We start from the raw sequence: 14,666 nt of genomic DNA on the forward strand, positions 1-14,666 counted from the left end.
AAAAATTAACACTTGATAGAGAAGTGAAATCCCCCTGGGTTTCTCACATAGCCAGAAACTGAGACGAGTGGGTGTGAATGTCTGATCACCTATTTTAGATAGTTACAGACACTGGTGGACACAGACCCTGAGCCCAAGAATTATTGCAGTTTTTCCCATGGGGAACATAAATATTGGTGACTGTTTTCATTTGATTTCATCCGATAGTTCCATTTTGGAACTGTTATTCAAAGTAAACTTTACTAAATCATTATAACAAGTAGCTGGGCAGCACTGTGAGGCTCATGGTCTTTGACTTGTCCACTGCTTTTAACACAAAACAACAGGGGGCCTCTGAGGGACAAGCTGGAGCACACAGGGTCAGACCTCCATTTATCAAACTGGATTCTTGACTACCTCACCAACTGACCACAGTATGTGGGACTGTGTGTCTGACATGAAAGTCTGCAGCGTGGGGCCCCGCAGGAAACCGCCTTGGCACAGTTTCTCTTCACCCTGTACACCCCCAGCTTCATGTACAGCTCACTGAACTGTCACCTGAAAAAGTTCTCTGATGACTCTGAGATTATCAGCCTCATCACAGACAAAGATAACAGGGAGTACAGAGAACTGATCCAGGATTTTGTGGACTATTGTCTGCAGAACTGCCTCCAGATCAGTGTGAGGAAAACCAAAAAGCTGATGATGGATATCTGCAGGCTCAGACACTCCCGTCCAAAACCAGTGAACATCCATGGAAAGGACACTGATACTGATAATGGACTCTTATGTACCTGGGGGTTCACCTCAACAATAAACTGGACTAGTCAAACAACACTGAGACTAAGGCCATTTGGAGTGCAGGGAAGACTCCGGAGAACCTTCTTCGACACAGTAATGGTATCAGGTATCTACTATGGAGTGGTCTGCTGGGCCAGCAGCATCAAACAGGAACAAACAGGAATAGACTGAACAAACTGGTCAAGAGGGCCAGTTGTGTCCTGAGTAGTCCCTTTGACCCAGTGCAGCTGGTGGGTGACAGGAGGATGTTAGCCGAGTTATCATCCCATGCATGAGACTGACTGCCCTGGGCAGCTCTGTTAGTGGCAAACTGCTTCACCCTGAGTGTGTGACAGAGCGCTGTCTCAGGTCCTTCCTTCCTGCTGCTGTCAGACTGTAAAGCCAACATTGCTCCCAGTAGACCCCCCACCTCCAGCCCCCAGTTGACCCCACACACTACAGACTGTAAAGCTGTGAATGCTCAGCATATCCGTGTGCAATATTAGTTTTACGTATTATTATATTTACATTGTTTTTACTGAGAATGCCTTGTCTGTTATTCTTAACACTGAGTACCTCGTTTCTATCCCTCTGCTTGCAAATTTCCCCACTGCAGGGTAATAAAGGTTGAAAAGGGTTGAAAATTAAATGATCCTTTAAAGTCACAAAGTGAGCAGAGTGGAGGTGAATAAAGCCACTTTACCAGTGAGAAGTCTTTCAAGATTCCAGAAGAGAGTGACCGGTCAATGAAAAACTCTCATTAAAGCTGCAGTATGTAACTTAAGGTAGCACTAGCACGAAACTCTAAATCAGTCCACTCTGCTCCACCCAGCACTCCCTCTCCGTGCTCCACTGTGATCTGGTATGATCTGCTAGGCTCCACACTGATCTGCCAGGCTCAGCCCGGCTCTTCAGATATTTGTTGCATTACAGTAAATGAGAATGCAACAAAATGTACTGATCAAGCAGAAATTCTCTGATTGTCTGAAGAGGTCATTCCCACTGAAAACCTTTTAGAAGCTAATATCTCTGCACTGCTGCCAGCAATGTTCAATGCATCAGGGTCACAGGAGGCTTTGACAACACCTCTCCACATTAAGATTTCTACAACAAAACTATTTGGGAAAAGTTAGATACTGGAGCTTTAAGTTCTGGATAGAGATTGTCAGCTCCAGACTGACTGGGACTGTAAAGAGCTTTAGAGCATCATTTTCTGCAATCCATTTACTCCTATACATCTCCTCTGCTGTGGGACACCACACATTGCGCTGCCTGATTATGCCTGATTTTGCCTGCTTGTCAGTCTACATCTTTATTTGTCCTCCACATTTAGAATATCCATCCCCCACTCCTTCTCTGCTCCATTGCCTATTTCTGTCCTGTCACACTCTTCAACCTCTCTCTTCTCTGCATTTCATTTTCCCTCACTCTCTCCCTTCTTAAGCTTCAGCTTTGTTGTTCATTCCCTCTGCCTTCCTCAACACCTCCTCTGCTTTTTCTATGTTTTCCCCTTTCTCTCTCTGCACAAACAACCCATTCCTTCTCTTTAGATCTCCTGCTGTAGCACCGAGCTACATGCCCACACACTTTTCCCACTCTGTCCATCTTATTCTGTTATGAAGCATACAGTATGACCTCTCTCTCACTCTCTTTCTCTCTTTTATTCTCTCACTCTCTCATGCTCTCCCCACCTCCCATCACTCTCTCTGAATATTTCATGATTTGGTGGCACAGTGCTGAGGTGAGGAGCCTTCCTCTGTTTGGAGCTTGCACAGCACAAATATTTACTCCCCGAGCTGAGCTTATTTGAGAGTTAGGACAGACTTACAGTGTGTGTGTGTGTGTGTGTGTGTGTGTGTGTGTGAGTGCATTTGCCATAAGTAACAGTAATTACATGGGACTTGGGCCCCTGAAGGGGGAAGGAGGTCTTTGGTCTCATTCGGCATTTCTACACTGATGTTACTGCTCCACTGCATCCTCTCCAAGATCGATAGATAGATAGATGGATAGATAGATAGATAGATAGATAGATAGATAGATAGATAGATAGATAGATAGATAGATAGATACACAGAGTCAGGATGAATGGAGGACAACAGCAGAAACTGCATGAGAGTAGGGAATCTCACGGTGCCTGTGCATTGACAAATGTCTGTTCTGTTTTGGCTGGTGAGAATGGAGCTCAGTTGCAGGTCTGGAGGAACATCAAAAGACAATTAAGGGTTGACATCAAACTGGTCATGCAGAAGAGTGAGGACAGTGGAAGAAGAATTGGAGCTAGAGAAAGAAGGACAGCCTGATGAAGACAGAAGGGCAAGAAAGTGAGATATTTGGGAAGCAGACAGAGAAACACAGAATTGTATTTTACTGGCTACAATTAGAGGAAAAAGCAGTGGGGAAGTGATAGAAAAGAAAAAATGAAGTACAGTGGGTGTGTAAATTGCAGGAAATAGGTTGGGTTCGGTTTGTTACCGACTGGCCCTGCATGTATAATCATTTCTTGTGTACATGAATTATAATGCATTTAGAGAGACTAATTTGATTTTCAGCTAAGCAATTCTTAAAATTACGATGCACGGACTTGTCTGAAATCAGTTTGCAGACACGGCCATCAATTCCTCCCAGATTAAGATGACTGGTTCCATGTCCAAATTAAGACAATTATTCATTCATTCATTCATTTTCTACCGCTTAGTCCCTGAACGGCGTCACGAGGGGGCTGGAGCCAATCCCAGCCGGCAATTAGCTATGTGGTTTCTGTACAGACCAGACTTTAGTCCCTGCTTCTAAAAGTAGCAGGAATATGAATGGCAATATGTTGGGTGCTTGGTCAGGACTTTGATTTAGACTGAAATATCTCAATCACTACTTGAGTGATTGCCACAAAATTTTGTATAGACATTTAAGCTCCCCAGAGAAAGTCTGTTGACTTTGGTGATTCCCTGAGTTTCCATCTAGCATCACTAGCAGGTCAAAATTAGATCTTGTCCAGTATTTTGGTTTGAGAATTGATATGCTTGAAAAATCTGGATTTAAACCGTGAAGTGGCTGTACAGTAACACCAAGAAAGTTATCTACCTAAAGGCACAAGTGCTTCAAAGCTGTGACATCAGTAGGAAGAATCAGAACTTTTACATTACAGGACTAAGCCTACCTCGACTACGGTTATTAACCACAGCTTCATTGCTATTAAATGGTGGAGCGAGCACTGAGCAAGCTCAGAACTGAAAGAAAATGGGCCATATGAAAATGAAGTCATGTGTATTTTAAGTTTATTATCCATTCCAGACTCGTCCTGCCCTTTTGCAAGTGTATAGCTTTTGATTGATAAACTTTAATTTCTCTCAAGGAGAAGTTTCATTTTAGTCAGAAGCAAAAAGGTCACAATTAACATTTTGTTAATGTTTTTATATCCCCCAGGAAGAATAGCTTTAATCGTGGAAAAAATAGATGCACATTGAAGTATAGATAACATATATACATGCTTTCAATGATATGCAAAACAGGGCACTCTTTATGAGCACATCAGTCGCCATCATTGTCACCCTACCAAAAAATAAATATCACAGAGTTTGAAGTGAAGAGTTAGTTATGCTCTGACTCTGACCTTCCTCTTTTTAAGATATCAAATCAAACTGTTTACATGACAGTCTTTGTAGTCTGTATTGCCTTTGTTTGGTTTAGGTTGTATCCATCACTGTGCTTGAAAACATAATTACAGATTTTTCTTTTTTAGATATCTGAAGTTGTAAAATCTTGATTATTGGCCAAGTTAAGCAAGTTCAACTAACAGCAAATCTTTTATCTTCATTCTCATAGAGGACATTTTAGACATTAAACCCAACATCTCCAGTGCAAAGACAGGGTGACATATCAAACATCTAGAGGACATCAGATAACTCGTGCCTCTGTCTCCCACTGCCTACTGAGCTGATTTCCTTTGTTCTACAGCTCAGAAAAGCTTTCAGCCAATGCATGGCCATATTTGACACCTGTGAATACCTGTTGTTATAAGATCGATCTCAGTGGCAGGAGGGAAAGCCCAGATTTGTGGTTTAGGAATTGGATTGAAGCCGTGTCTTAGAAGCCCAGTGGGATGTTGACACCTCTGAGTGATTTAGGGAGGTGAAAGGCTTCATGCCCTTCAAAAGTATTTTGCAACTATGGGTCTGCACTATTTACTACTATCTCACTGAACTTTGAAAAAACATGACAATTTGTATTAATCCATAACAAAATAGCATGTACTTTAAACAGATTAAAGTAATGGTCTGTGTTAAACTAGGATTTCTAGAATGCCTCAGCAACCTGCACAATCCCGTGTAGTAAAAATCTTGACACCTATGAAAGGCTCCTTTGCCAGGTCTTTATCTCTTCGTCACTCTAAAGTGTCCTGATGAGAATTAGGCTAAGGCCCAGTTTGATAGAATGAGTCAAAGAGACACATGTTTCCCTCCTCCAGGGGAGAGGTTAAAGTAGTGGCACCAGGCTGCTGCCGTCTTGCTGACCACAAAAACAGCCAGCACAGCAATGCTCATAGCAAGCTACTGTAGATTCTCCCGCCACCTAAAACGGGCTTTACAACAACTTTCCGTCAAGAATATGTTTATCTGCTCTTGAGATGCATGGCTGCTAATGCATGATCGGTAAGTGATTTGTATGTTGTATGTTGTATGTTGCAGACATGTTATTTTGTTTAATAAAGGGCTGTAAAGTGTTATGACAGTTTGTGCTGAAATTCATGGTCTACAGAAGATACATTTTGATGGCAATAGTGATCCCCTGACTCTTCTAGCTTTGCCAACAGCAGGTCAAAGTATTTAGTGTGATATCTCAGTACACTTGTGGCTTCCAAAGGATGAATCCTACACACTTTGGTGGCTGTTCTTCTCATGCTATTATAGGATTTACTTTGATTTACTTTGCTGCTTGTGGTTTTTTTTTTTTTTTTTTTTCTCTTGACAACTATTGGATGGATTCCTGTGAAATTTGGTAAGACATTCCCCTCATCCCCCTACTTTTCCACTAGCACCATCATCAAGTTAAGTTTTTAAACTAAATCTATTAAGCTTTAGCATTGCATTCAAAGCACCTAAGTTTAGCCTCGCAGAGATTCTACCAGGACGTCTTAGTCTTGATCCATATTTTAAAAAAGCTCTTTTTCACATTCACAATACTCTTTTCATCTCTGTCTGTCTGTAGTCTAAGTTAATGCATTTTTCTCACCTGCCATCCTTTGTCTTATGGCTCATTGACCTCATTAAAGGTTAGAGTCTAATTTCATCCAATGTCTTCCACCTAGCTATTTCATCTCCTCTGGATCTTCCACTTCATTATCTTTCAGTAACATGATAAACCTTAGTTGTCGTCAAATTATCTTCAGCAAGTGTCACACAAAGTGACGTGCCTGAATGAGAAACGGCAGAAAAATAGCAATGCTATAAAGGCATTTAATCTTTCCAGATGAACATTATTTGTAATTGTTGTATTTTGTTTGTAATTCACTGGACACCTTTTGTAAGATTCCACAAAGAAGGGAAATTATTCTATCATATTCTATTCTATTCTAATTAATTAGGAAAAGAAAGGAAAGGAAAAGGAAAAGCTTCATTACACCCCTGACACTGAATGGTGGCAGGTACAGTAAACTCAGTGGGTGGATGATGTGGATCTTTTAAAGCTTCTGTTTGAACTTAAATCCATTATTTTCTTGTTATAGCTCATGAAACATGCCCTGGGAAAGAACTGTAGGGAACTGAAACCATAAAAGTGTTTTGTGATCATTGAGACAGCAAACAGTTGAGGAAATAATAGTTTTTTTCAGAAATGGAAACATGGTTTTTGTTTCCATTTTGCTTTGGACATTCTGATGACTCAGTTTCTTCACGGTTTTGTTATATTTAGCTCTTGAGCTCATTTGAGCTATGTTTGATTGCAAGAGCTGGAGATACATCCGTTACATTTAACAAATTAATAAGTTGTAGTCACCCTTGTGAAAGTGTTTCTCTCTGCCTGAGAACAGATATTTTCATGCCTCTGCGAGGCCGATAGCTGTGACCAGAGGCATAATGTTTTCAGGTTGTCTGTACGGCCCATTTTTGTGAACACGATATGTCAGGAACACCTTGAGGGAATATCTTCAAATTTGGCTCAACTGTCCACTTAGATGCAATTATGAATTAAATTCTGGTGATCAAAGGTCAAAGGTCAAGGTCGATGTGACCTGGCATTCATCCCATTCTTGTGAACATGATGTGTCAGGAACACCTCAAGGGAATATCTTCAGATTTTGCACAAGCGTCCACTTGGACTCGAAGGTAAACTGATTAGATTTTAGTGTTCAAAGGTCAAGGTCAGTGACCTCACTTCTGTCCCACACCAGTGAATTTCACTGGTTGGTGGAGGCATACAATCACAAAGCGATAATTCTAGTTGTGGTTTTGCGACTGGTAGGTCGTGTTGGAGAGGACACACGACTCTGGCAAAGTGATTATACACAGCTTCACTGTGTGACTAAAATCTCCAAGCACCTTTTAATAATAAATTTATTATTCATGAGGGTAATTGAACTACTTCTTTTGAACCATTTAGTTACCTGCATTATTCATTTAAACTAGCTGTGCATAATGAATGTGGCAAAGCAGCAAACAACTGGTGTTGCTACCCCTAAGGCTTTGCAGTTTGTTCCTTTTTTGTTGACAAATCTGTGCTCATGAATTAAAAACTAATCTGACATTTCTTAGTTTTTTTTTTTTAAGTTTAGGAAATATTCCAAAAGAATAAAAAGCATTAGTATAACATCTGTCACAGCAACTAAAAACAAACATAAATTACAATATGCACTGTTGGCAATAAGAGAACAGGGAATTTTGTCACTCAGAAAGTATAACCTCAAAAAGCTAGAACAACCACACAGGTGACCCAGTGCACCTGACCCTGCTGAGACGTTCTGGAGCTCCCTGATTGTGCCTCAGCCATGCTTCGCTGCCAGTGGGTCAGGGCAGACACACTGCCATCCTTCTCCTTGTCTTGTCTACCTGAGTTACAAAATAAAAATAAATGTCATTATTAGTTATTGTTATTATTACTATCATCATCACCATCATCACTTCACTAGTAGACCTGTCTCTATTATTATATATTAATTTGGTCATTTTAACTATTTTCTTCCCTTAACTTACCCATTAGTTGCACTTTTTTCCATTTTTTAGACTGAACAGAGATGAAAACACACAAACAAAAGCTCATACAAATACCTTTACAAAATAAAAGGTTTAAAAACAAATCACCATCACACTTGACATAGACCGGCATCCTGTATCCATTGGATAGTTTTCCCTCTCCAGTTAATGCTTTGTCCTTTGTCTTACAACAAAATGAAAAATAAATAAATCAAGTGAAGATGAAACCCTCTGAGACAATTAAACATTCATTTCAGGTACATGGGCTGTAGTACAGTTAATGTTCAGCCATGATTCTCCTTACTGGCCCAACTAGTTAGTCTCCTGGTGCTTGTTAATGAGGAATCAGTGCACACACAGGCCATCATGAATCAGTCATTGTGCCTTTCTAGTCACTTGTTACCTATGATTTGATTTCTATGTAAAAATGTATAATGTTAAAAGCTTTACTGAATTCCCCAAAAAACCATTTAAAGTAGCTCTCTTATAAGATTTATTAAATATTGAATTATAAAAACCTTGTTCCTCAAATACTTATTGATTTCAGGGAGAAAAAAAGCCTCCTTCATTCCAACTTTGATATTCTGGCTTTTGTATGTTTTTGTTCTGTCATATTTCATTATATTCATTCATTATTCTGCTGTATTTCAGTGATGACCTTGCTATTATAACCAAAACAAATGACCAGATTTACAATCACAACGTTATGGAGACATTCTTCATTCTGTGCAGAAGTGAATTTGTAAGATCAGCAAATGTTAATATGAGGCTTCAGCAGGTCTGAGTTTGGCAAATTCATTTTAATTTGTCAAGAGTGTATAGATAGGTATTATATTTGAGGATGTCTTAACTCTTATGGTTAGTGGTTCTACTTATTATGGTTGTTATTAAGGAGTTAGCATCAATGCTTTTGGGAACTAAAGACAGTCAATATTATGTTTAAAGGCCATAGACACATCTAGCCCAATTGCAAAGGTGTTTCTTTTTGGTGTAAATCAGATGTCACCTAAAAATTATAATAATTAATAACTGTACAACATCTGCATAACAAGAACTGTTCAAAAAATGGCAATCTGCATTTTTCCTTAATGGAATTTTGGTTATGATTTAAAACATGAAGGTGTTTATATGTAAATCTAAATCAGTATTTTTGCACCTTCACACATATAGGCATGGAAGGACTTGTGTTTATCTATGCAGCTGCGAATGTGCACACTGTACTGACGCAGTAATAATAGATATTCTTCTTTCTCCTCCTTCTCTTTTGCTTCGGGTGAATGATCTTGAAAATGTATGTTATGGGTCTTGAGTGCTGAGTGCACTTGTAAGTTTCATGAGAACATCAAAACACAATCAAGTTGTGTGGATCCCTGAGGCTTGAGGCTGGAGCTAGCACTTAGGGAAAAAGACGATTAAGAGCGATATGGGAGGGGGCTTCAGAAACACAGAGAAGGAGGCAGTAGGAGAATATGGAACTGGAATATTGGAAAATAAATAAATAGAAAGGTAGGGATAAATCACATTGTTCGTGTCAGTATTTATAGGAAGTTTATGGCCAACTGATTTCTTCATCTATTTATTCTGAACTGTTGAGTTCACTGAATTGATCCAAAGCTCAGCTCCAATCCAGAAATGTCTTAAATTACCGGGGTCACAATCCACCGGTGAGCTGAGTGAACTCTAAAAGAGAAGAGGTTTACGGGATAATTAAAAGTCTTTCTGTTTGTTCAACATGGTCAAGAAATCCTGCTCCATTTTGCTTTTCACTTTTGAAGCCTGAGTGTGAGGAATGGTAATTGAGCCGTCACTCCATGGAAAGAGAGAACGATTGTCAGCAGTGAAATAGAGAAGTGGAGGGGAGAAGGGAGAATGAGTGATGTAAGACTGGGTTCCTATAATTGTAATAGCACAAAAGCATTTGAGGGAAAACAAAATGATGCTAAGATTATTACTGTGCACGTCTACAAACTCTTCTAGATTAGGCAACAACTTGTTCAAACTTAGGGAAGATTAACTTCAGTTTGGACTATGAGGAATTATAATAGGTATTTTTAGAAATGATTCCCTATATTGTAATACAGCATCAACTAAAATCTGATGAAGTGGAGACATAGGTGAGATTACCAGACTGTACAACTAGTTCTCCAACCTAAATGACTTATCTTCAAATATGACCCGATCTTTGTCTTTATTATGCTAACAAAAACTCAACCCTCTGGCCATGTTCTTTTGGCAGGTATACAGGACATTCATAGTCATGGAAACAATCCTAAAATCACGGCTATCTTTATGGATCAATTGTAATTTGGCTTGGTTTAGGCACAAAACCAACTTGATTAACATAAACATTACTAGAAAAAAACCTCACAGATAAGAGTGTGGAACAGTCACACTAGGATTGAACACTGGTTTTCTGTGGGGATGTCTTGTGTTATCTGACTCATTCGGCCTTCTCATCTTGAGGTCACCTGACTAACACATTACTGCTGGTTGTAATAAGCTGCTGGCACAAACAGCAGGGTGATAGTCTTGACTGTATCCCGTTCTCCATTTCTGCTTGAGATTAAAGGTCCCAGACTACATTAACTTCTACTGGCTCTTAAACCAAACTGTCAGTGGACTGGTTGCATTGTGGGAAATGCAGGTGTTAGGTTTTGACAAGCAAAAAGAAGGTGTAGAATAAAAACGGCAGTACCTGTCCATTTAAAGTCTGAAAATGTTGACGATGCACTGTTAAATCAGTGGAGAATTCCATTAAGTGTTAAAGACAAAAAATAAAATTCTACTTGGAATGTGTGCATTTATATGCAGCACCACATTTAGAAGTGTTTTTGTTTTGGTCAAGTTCAGCTTTGCTGTTTGTAACAACCACTGCCAGGGTAAACTTGTCAATGCTGCCGAGCATCATTTCATAGCAGTTTCACTAAATATTCAGTTCTCTAACTTCTTCCAGTTCTGAGGACAGCACTCGCTTGTTATTTTTTATTTGTGTGACACAGAGAAAGCAATATTAACACCCACCACAATGGATATTTATCTTAATTTACCTGTTTTCTTCCATGACACAGAGAAATTAATTTCTTCCCATTTTCCCTGAACAATAGTTATTCAAGATTTATGACCACTAAGGGATGAAATGATGCCATAATGACACAAAGTTTAGGGTGAAGTATTATGGCTGAATTTCAATCCAAGATTGTCCTGATACCTTCGCATGTTCATTTACATCAAACAATAATTAAGTGATAATCTTATTGTGTGAAGTTAAAACATAATCTTCAGACTGTATGTCCCTCAAAGTTTTTCAATTCAGTGTCATTATATTTTAATCATATCTTATTTATTTATCTTACGCCACAAAATGATTCTTTGCATTAGATTACGACCGGCCAGTGTGTGCTTTGAATTATTTATGGAAACAAACAGCAGACTATGATTAGGTGTGTTTGTCACTGATAAGGACACTGAAGTGTTACTGCTGTCACAACATTAATTTCATCTTATATGAATTTCAAACCTGTTCCTCACTTCATTTGAATTTACCTTACTCCCCTTACTTTCACACACACACACACACACACACACACACACACACACACACACACACACTGGGCTTGTGATTAAGGGTGTCCAGGCCTGTCATTACACCATGCAGCGCAGGGAATGATGTCTCAGTAGACCTCCTGCAAAGGCAGAGCAAGAGTTAAGACATTAATGGGCAGAGAAAAGCCATGCAGCATCACTGTCTACCTCTGTGCAGGGACTGTCAAGATCAAAGGCTGCCTCTGAGAGAGAGAGAGAGAGGATGAGGAGGGGGTTGGAGAAAGACAGCCAGGTACATAGACACAGAGGAAGGGAGAGAAAAAGTCATCCAGCGACAAGGAGACAGAGAGAATAGCAAGTTCTGAAAGCACAGAAGGGACAGGGAGGCAGGTAAAGAAAAAAAAAATCGACAGGGAGGATGAATAGAAGACATTTCCCTTCTGCCACCTGCCTTACTGCTGACTTCAGCTTATGCGCTGCATTGGCCTCAGTGTCACCTTCTGTATACCTTATGAAACCCTTGAAACAAAGCAGGCATTGAACTTGTTCTGTCAGCACACTGACTACTGACTCATGCTAATTGAAAAAAAAGCCTGCAGTGAACATGTTCTTATTGCACCAATGACTAATTTTGCAGCCCCAGCATGTTTCTACTGACAACAGTGTCAGTCAGTTTCATCAGTTTGGTCCAGGCAGAAATATCTCTATAACTGCCGGATAGAAATTTCTATAGATATTTGAGTTGACCACAGGCTGAATTATTTTGATTATCCTCTGATTTTTCCCTAGCACCACTAGCGGTTGACATTTGCAGTTTTATGCAAAATATCTTGTTAACTATTGGAAGAATTTTAGATTTGGTATGGACTTTCATAACTATATTATTCATAACTAAGCTATAACTTTGGGGATTCTCTGCCTTTTCCTCTACTGCCACCAGCTCATCCACATTTACAGTGGCTTGTTTTTGGACTAAATACCCTAAAAACTAAAGACATCCCAACAGCTTCAGCTTTGCTCTGTGTTGTGATAATCAGCAAATGAACATGGTAAACACTGTGCCTGCCATGAGCTTACATGCTCATGGCAGGGACAGTACTAATGGACAAATCCAGATGAATGTTTATATCTTTGGTTAGTAAAGAAATGTACACTCACAGTCAAAAGCTTGGACACACTTTTCCCTTCATTTCAATGGGAAAGTGTGACTGGTAGTGTATACAAAATGGGTCATTGTGACAGATCAAACTAATCAAAGTAGCGCAGTCAGTTTATTACTGTGGCACAGGTACTTCCTGTAATTTTATCAGTGCCAGGTTTCAAAGGCAAACTGCCCACGTTTTATCGAAATAGAAACGGAGGGTGTGAAAAACTTGAGACATGGCGTTCTGCAGTATTTTATAACTGCACACATTCCACCAAGGCCGACTAAATATTAAAAGTAAATATATTATGCATGTGCTTAAGTGCTTACATTAAATGTGAAGAGTACTGAATATGCAGTTTAGTGATTTTAAAGGTAGGCTCCAGGAGACCTCCACTATTTCTGAATTATCTCAAACCACTCTGTGAATAAGTTCTTAATTGTATCGCCCATTTGAATGAATAACACCCTCCACTAATGCTTTTATGACATTTTATATGGTAAGTATTGGTATAAAATCTATCAGTTTTTATAAGCCCGCTCATACCTCTCCCTTCTGACTCCTTTGTTCCCCTTATTGCCTTTGGGTGAAGAATCTATTATTCATGCTTTTTCTTCAGTCGGGGAGTGTCCGTTTCAACAAGGTTTGATGTCTGGAGATTTAACAGAGGTGATGTAAAAATTGAGATGAGGCAGCTCAATCTGTGTTCACCTTCTCCAGATGAGCATTGTATTATAAACCATGTGTATATGTGGACACAAAGCCTCGATGTATATGTTTCTTTATGTAGAATCAAATACACATGAACTGCAGCTATGGAGAGAGAATGTTAAGCCAACAATGAAGCATGGAGTCTTGTGAACCTGCACCAGCCTAGATAGAAAGAGGAATTAATTATTACATGTTAGGAAGTAGAATGTCGTTTTTAAGAAAAATCATATTATATACTGTATATATATATATAAAACCCTGGAGTCTTTGAGAGAAGACCATGTTAAGTATTAAGTATTTATTTATTCATTAATAGATAAAAGTCTCACACAGGACAGTTGTATCATATTGTGTATCAACACCGGCAATAAATTAACTAATTTATCAACTGTAAATCTGAAAACTTTTGTGAGATTTCATGGCATGTTGAAAAGCCATACTCTACTTCTGCTAGAAACATTTAGCGCATCTTGTTTTTTCCATAAGAACTGTTGATGTTACATGGCTTTTGTTGTTCCCCGTTCTGTTTCTGCAGCCAGAGACAGGGGTAACACTTGGAAAAGATTGAGTCATTGTTGAAATAGTTTCTGTTTAAGCAGACTGTAGTGTAAACTTGCATCCTAAACTGGCAAAATTCATTCCTGGTTTTACTGCTCTCTCTTGTTCCAATTTGCACTTAATTTGTGGGAAAATGATGACTTGATACTTGAAACTGAAAAAACCTGTTAGTTCTCTCTCAAATCCCATTTCGCTGCAAAACTGTCCAGGGCTTTAGTTTTATATCTCCCAATCAATTCTGCCTTTTCCTCAAAGGATGAATGAATGTCGGGCTGGGTAATCTGTCCTGCCTTCGGTCTGCTAAGCCTGTGATTTGTCTTCTCGTGCAGCTGTTATGGATGTCTACTTCCCCACAGCTGCTGAGGCTCACACAAGGTCTGTGGGAGGAACAACAAACTACAACACATCTTTTCTTGGTGTAGTTTATCAGGGGCCCATGCTGCAGTTAGTTTTCTTTGCCCATGAGCCCCCTTTGGATTCAAACTGTGGACAAGTTTTGAAGAAATGGCTGGCTATAGTGTAAAAAAATCCAACAGGAAAATATGTCAGACAAGCACTGTGTTGCTTTTACTGTTACAATTACGCCTAGCTATCCAAGCTCTGCTGGCCTCAAAGTCACTGTACTCAAGTAAAACTTTTCAGTATTTTGCTGAAATATGAAATAGAAGTGGAACACCACTTTCTCTGCTAAATCTCCTAATAGAACAGAAACTTTACTTCTGAGAGGATGAAAATTTCTGTTTCCCCAGGCCATAAAACATGAGAAGAA

The sequence above is a fragment of the Monopterus albus genome, unplaced genomic scaffold, assembly GCF_001952655.1.
Source record: "Monopterus albus unplaced genomic scaffold, M_albus_1.0 scaffold4.1, whole genome shotgun sequence".
Taxonomy (NCBI): Eukaryota; Metazoa; Chordata; class Actinopteri; order Synbranchiformes; family Synbranchidae; genus Monopterus; species Monopterus albus.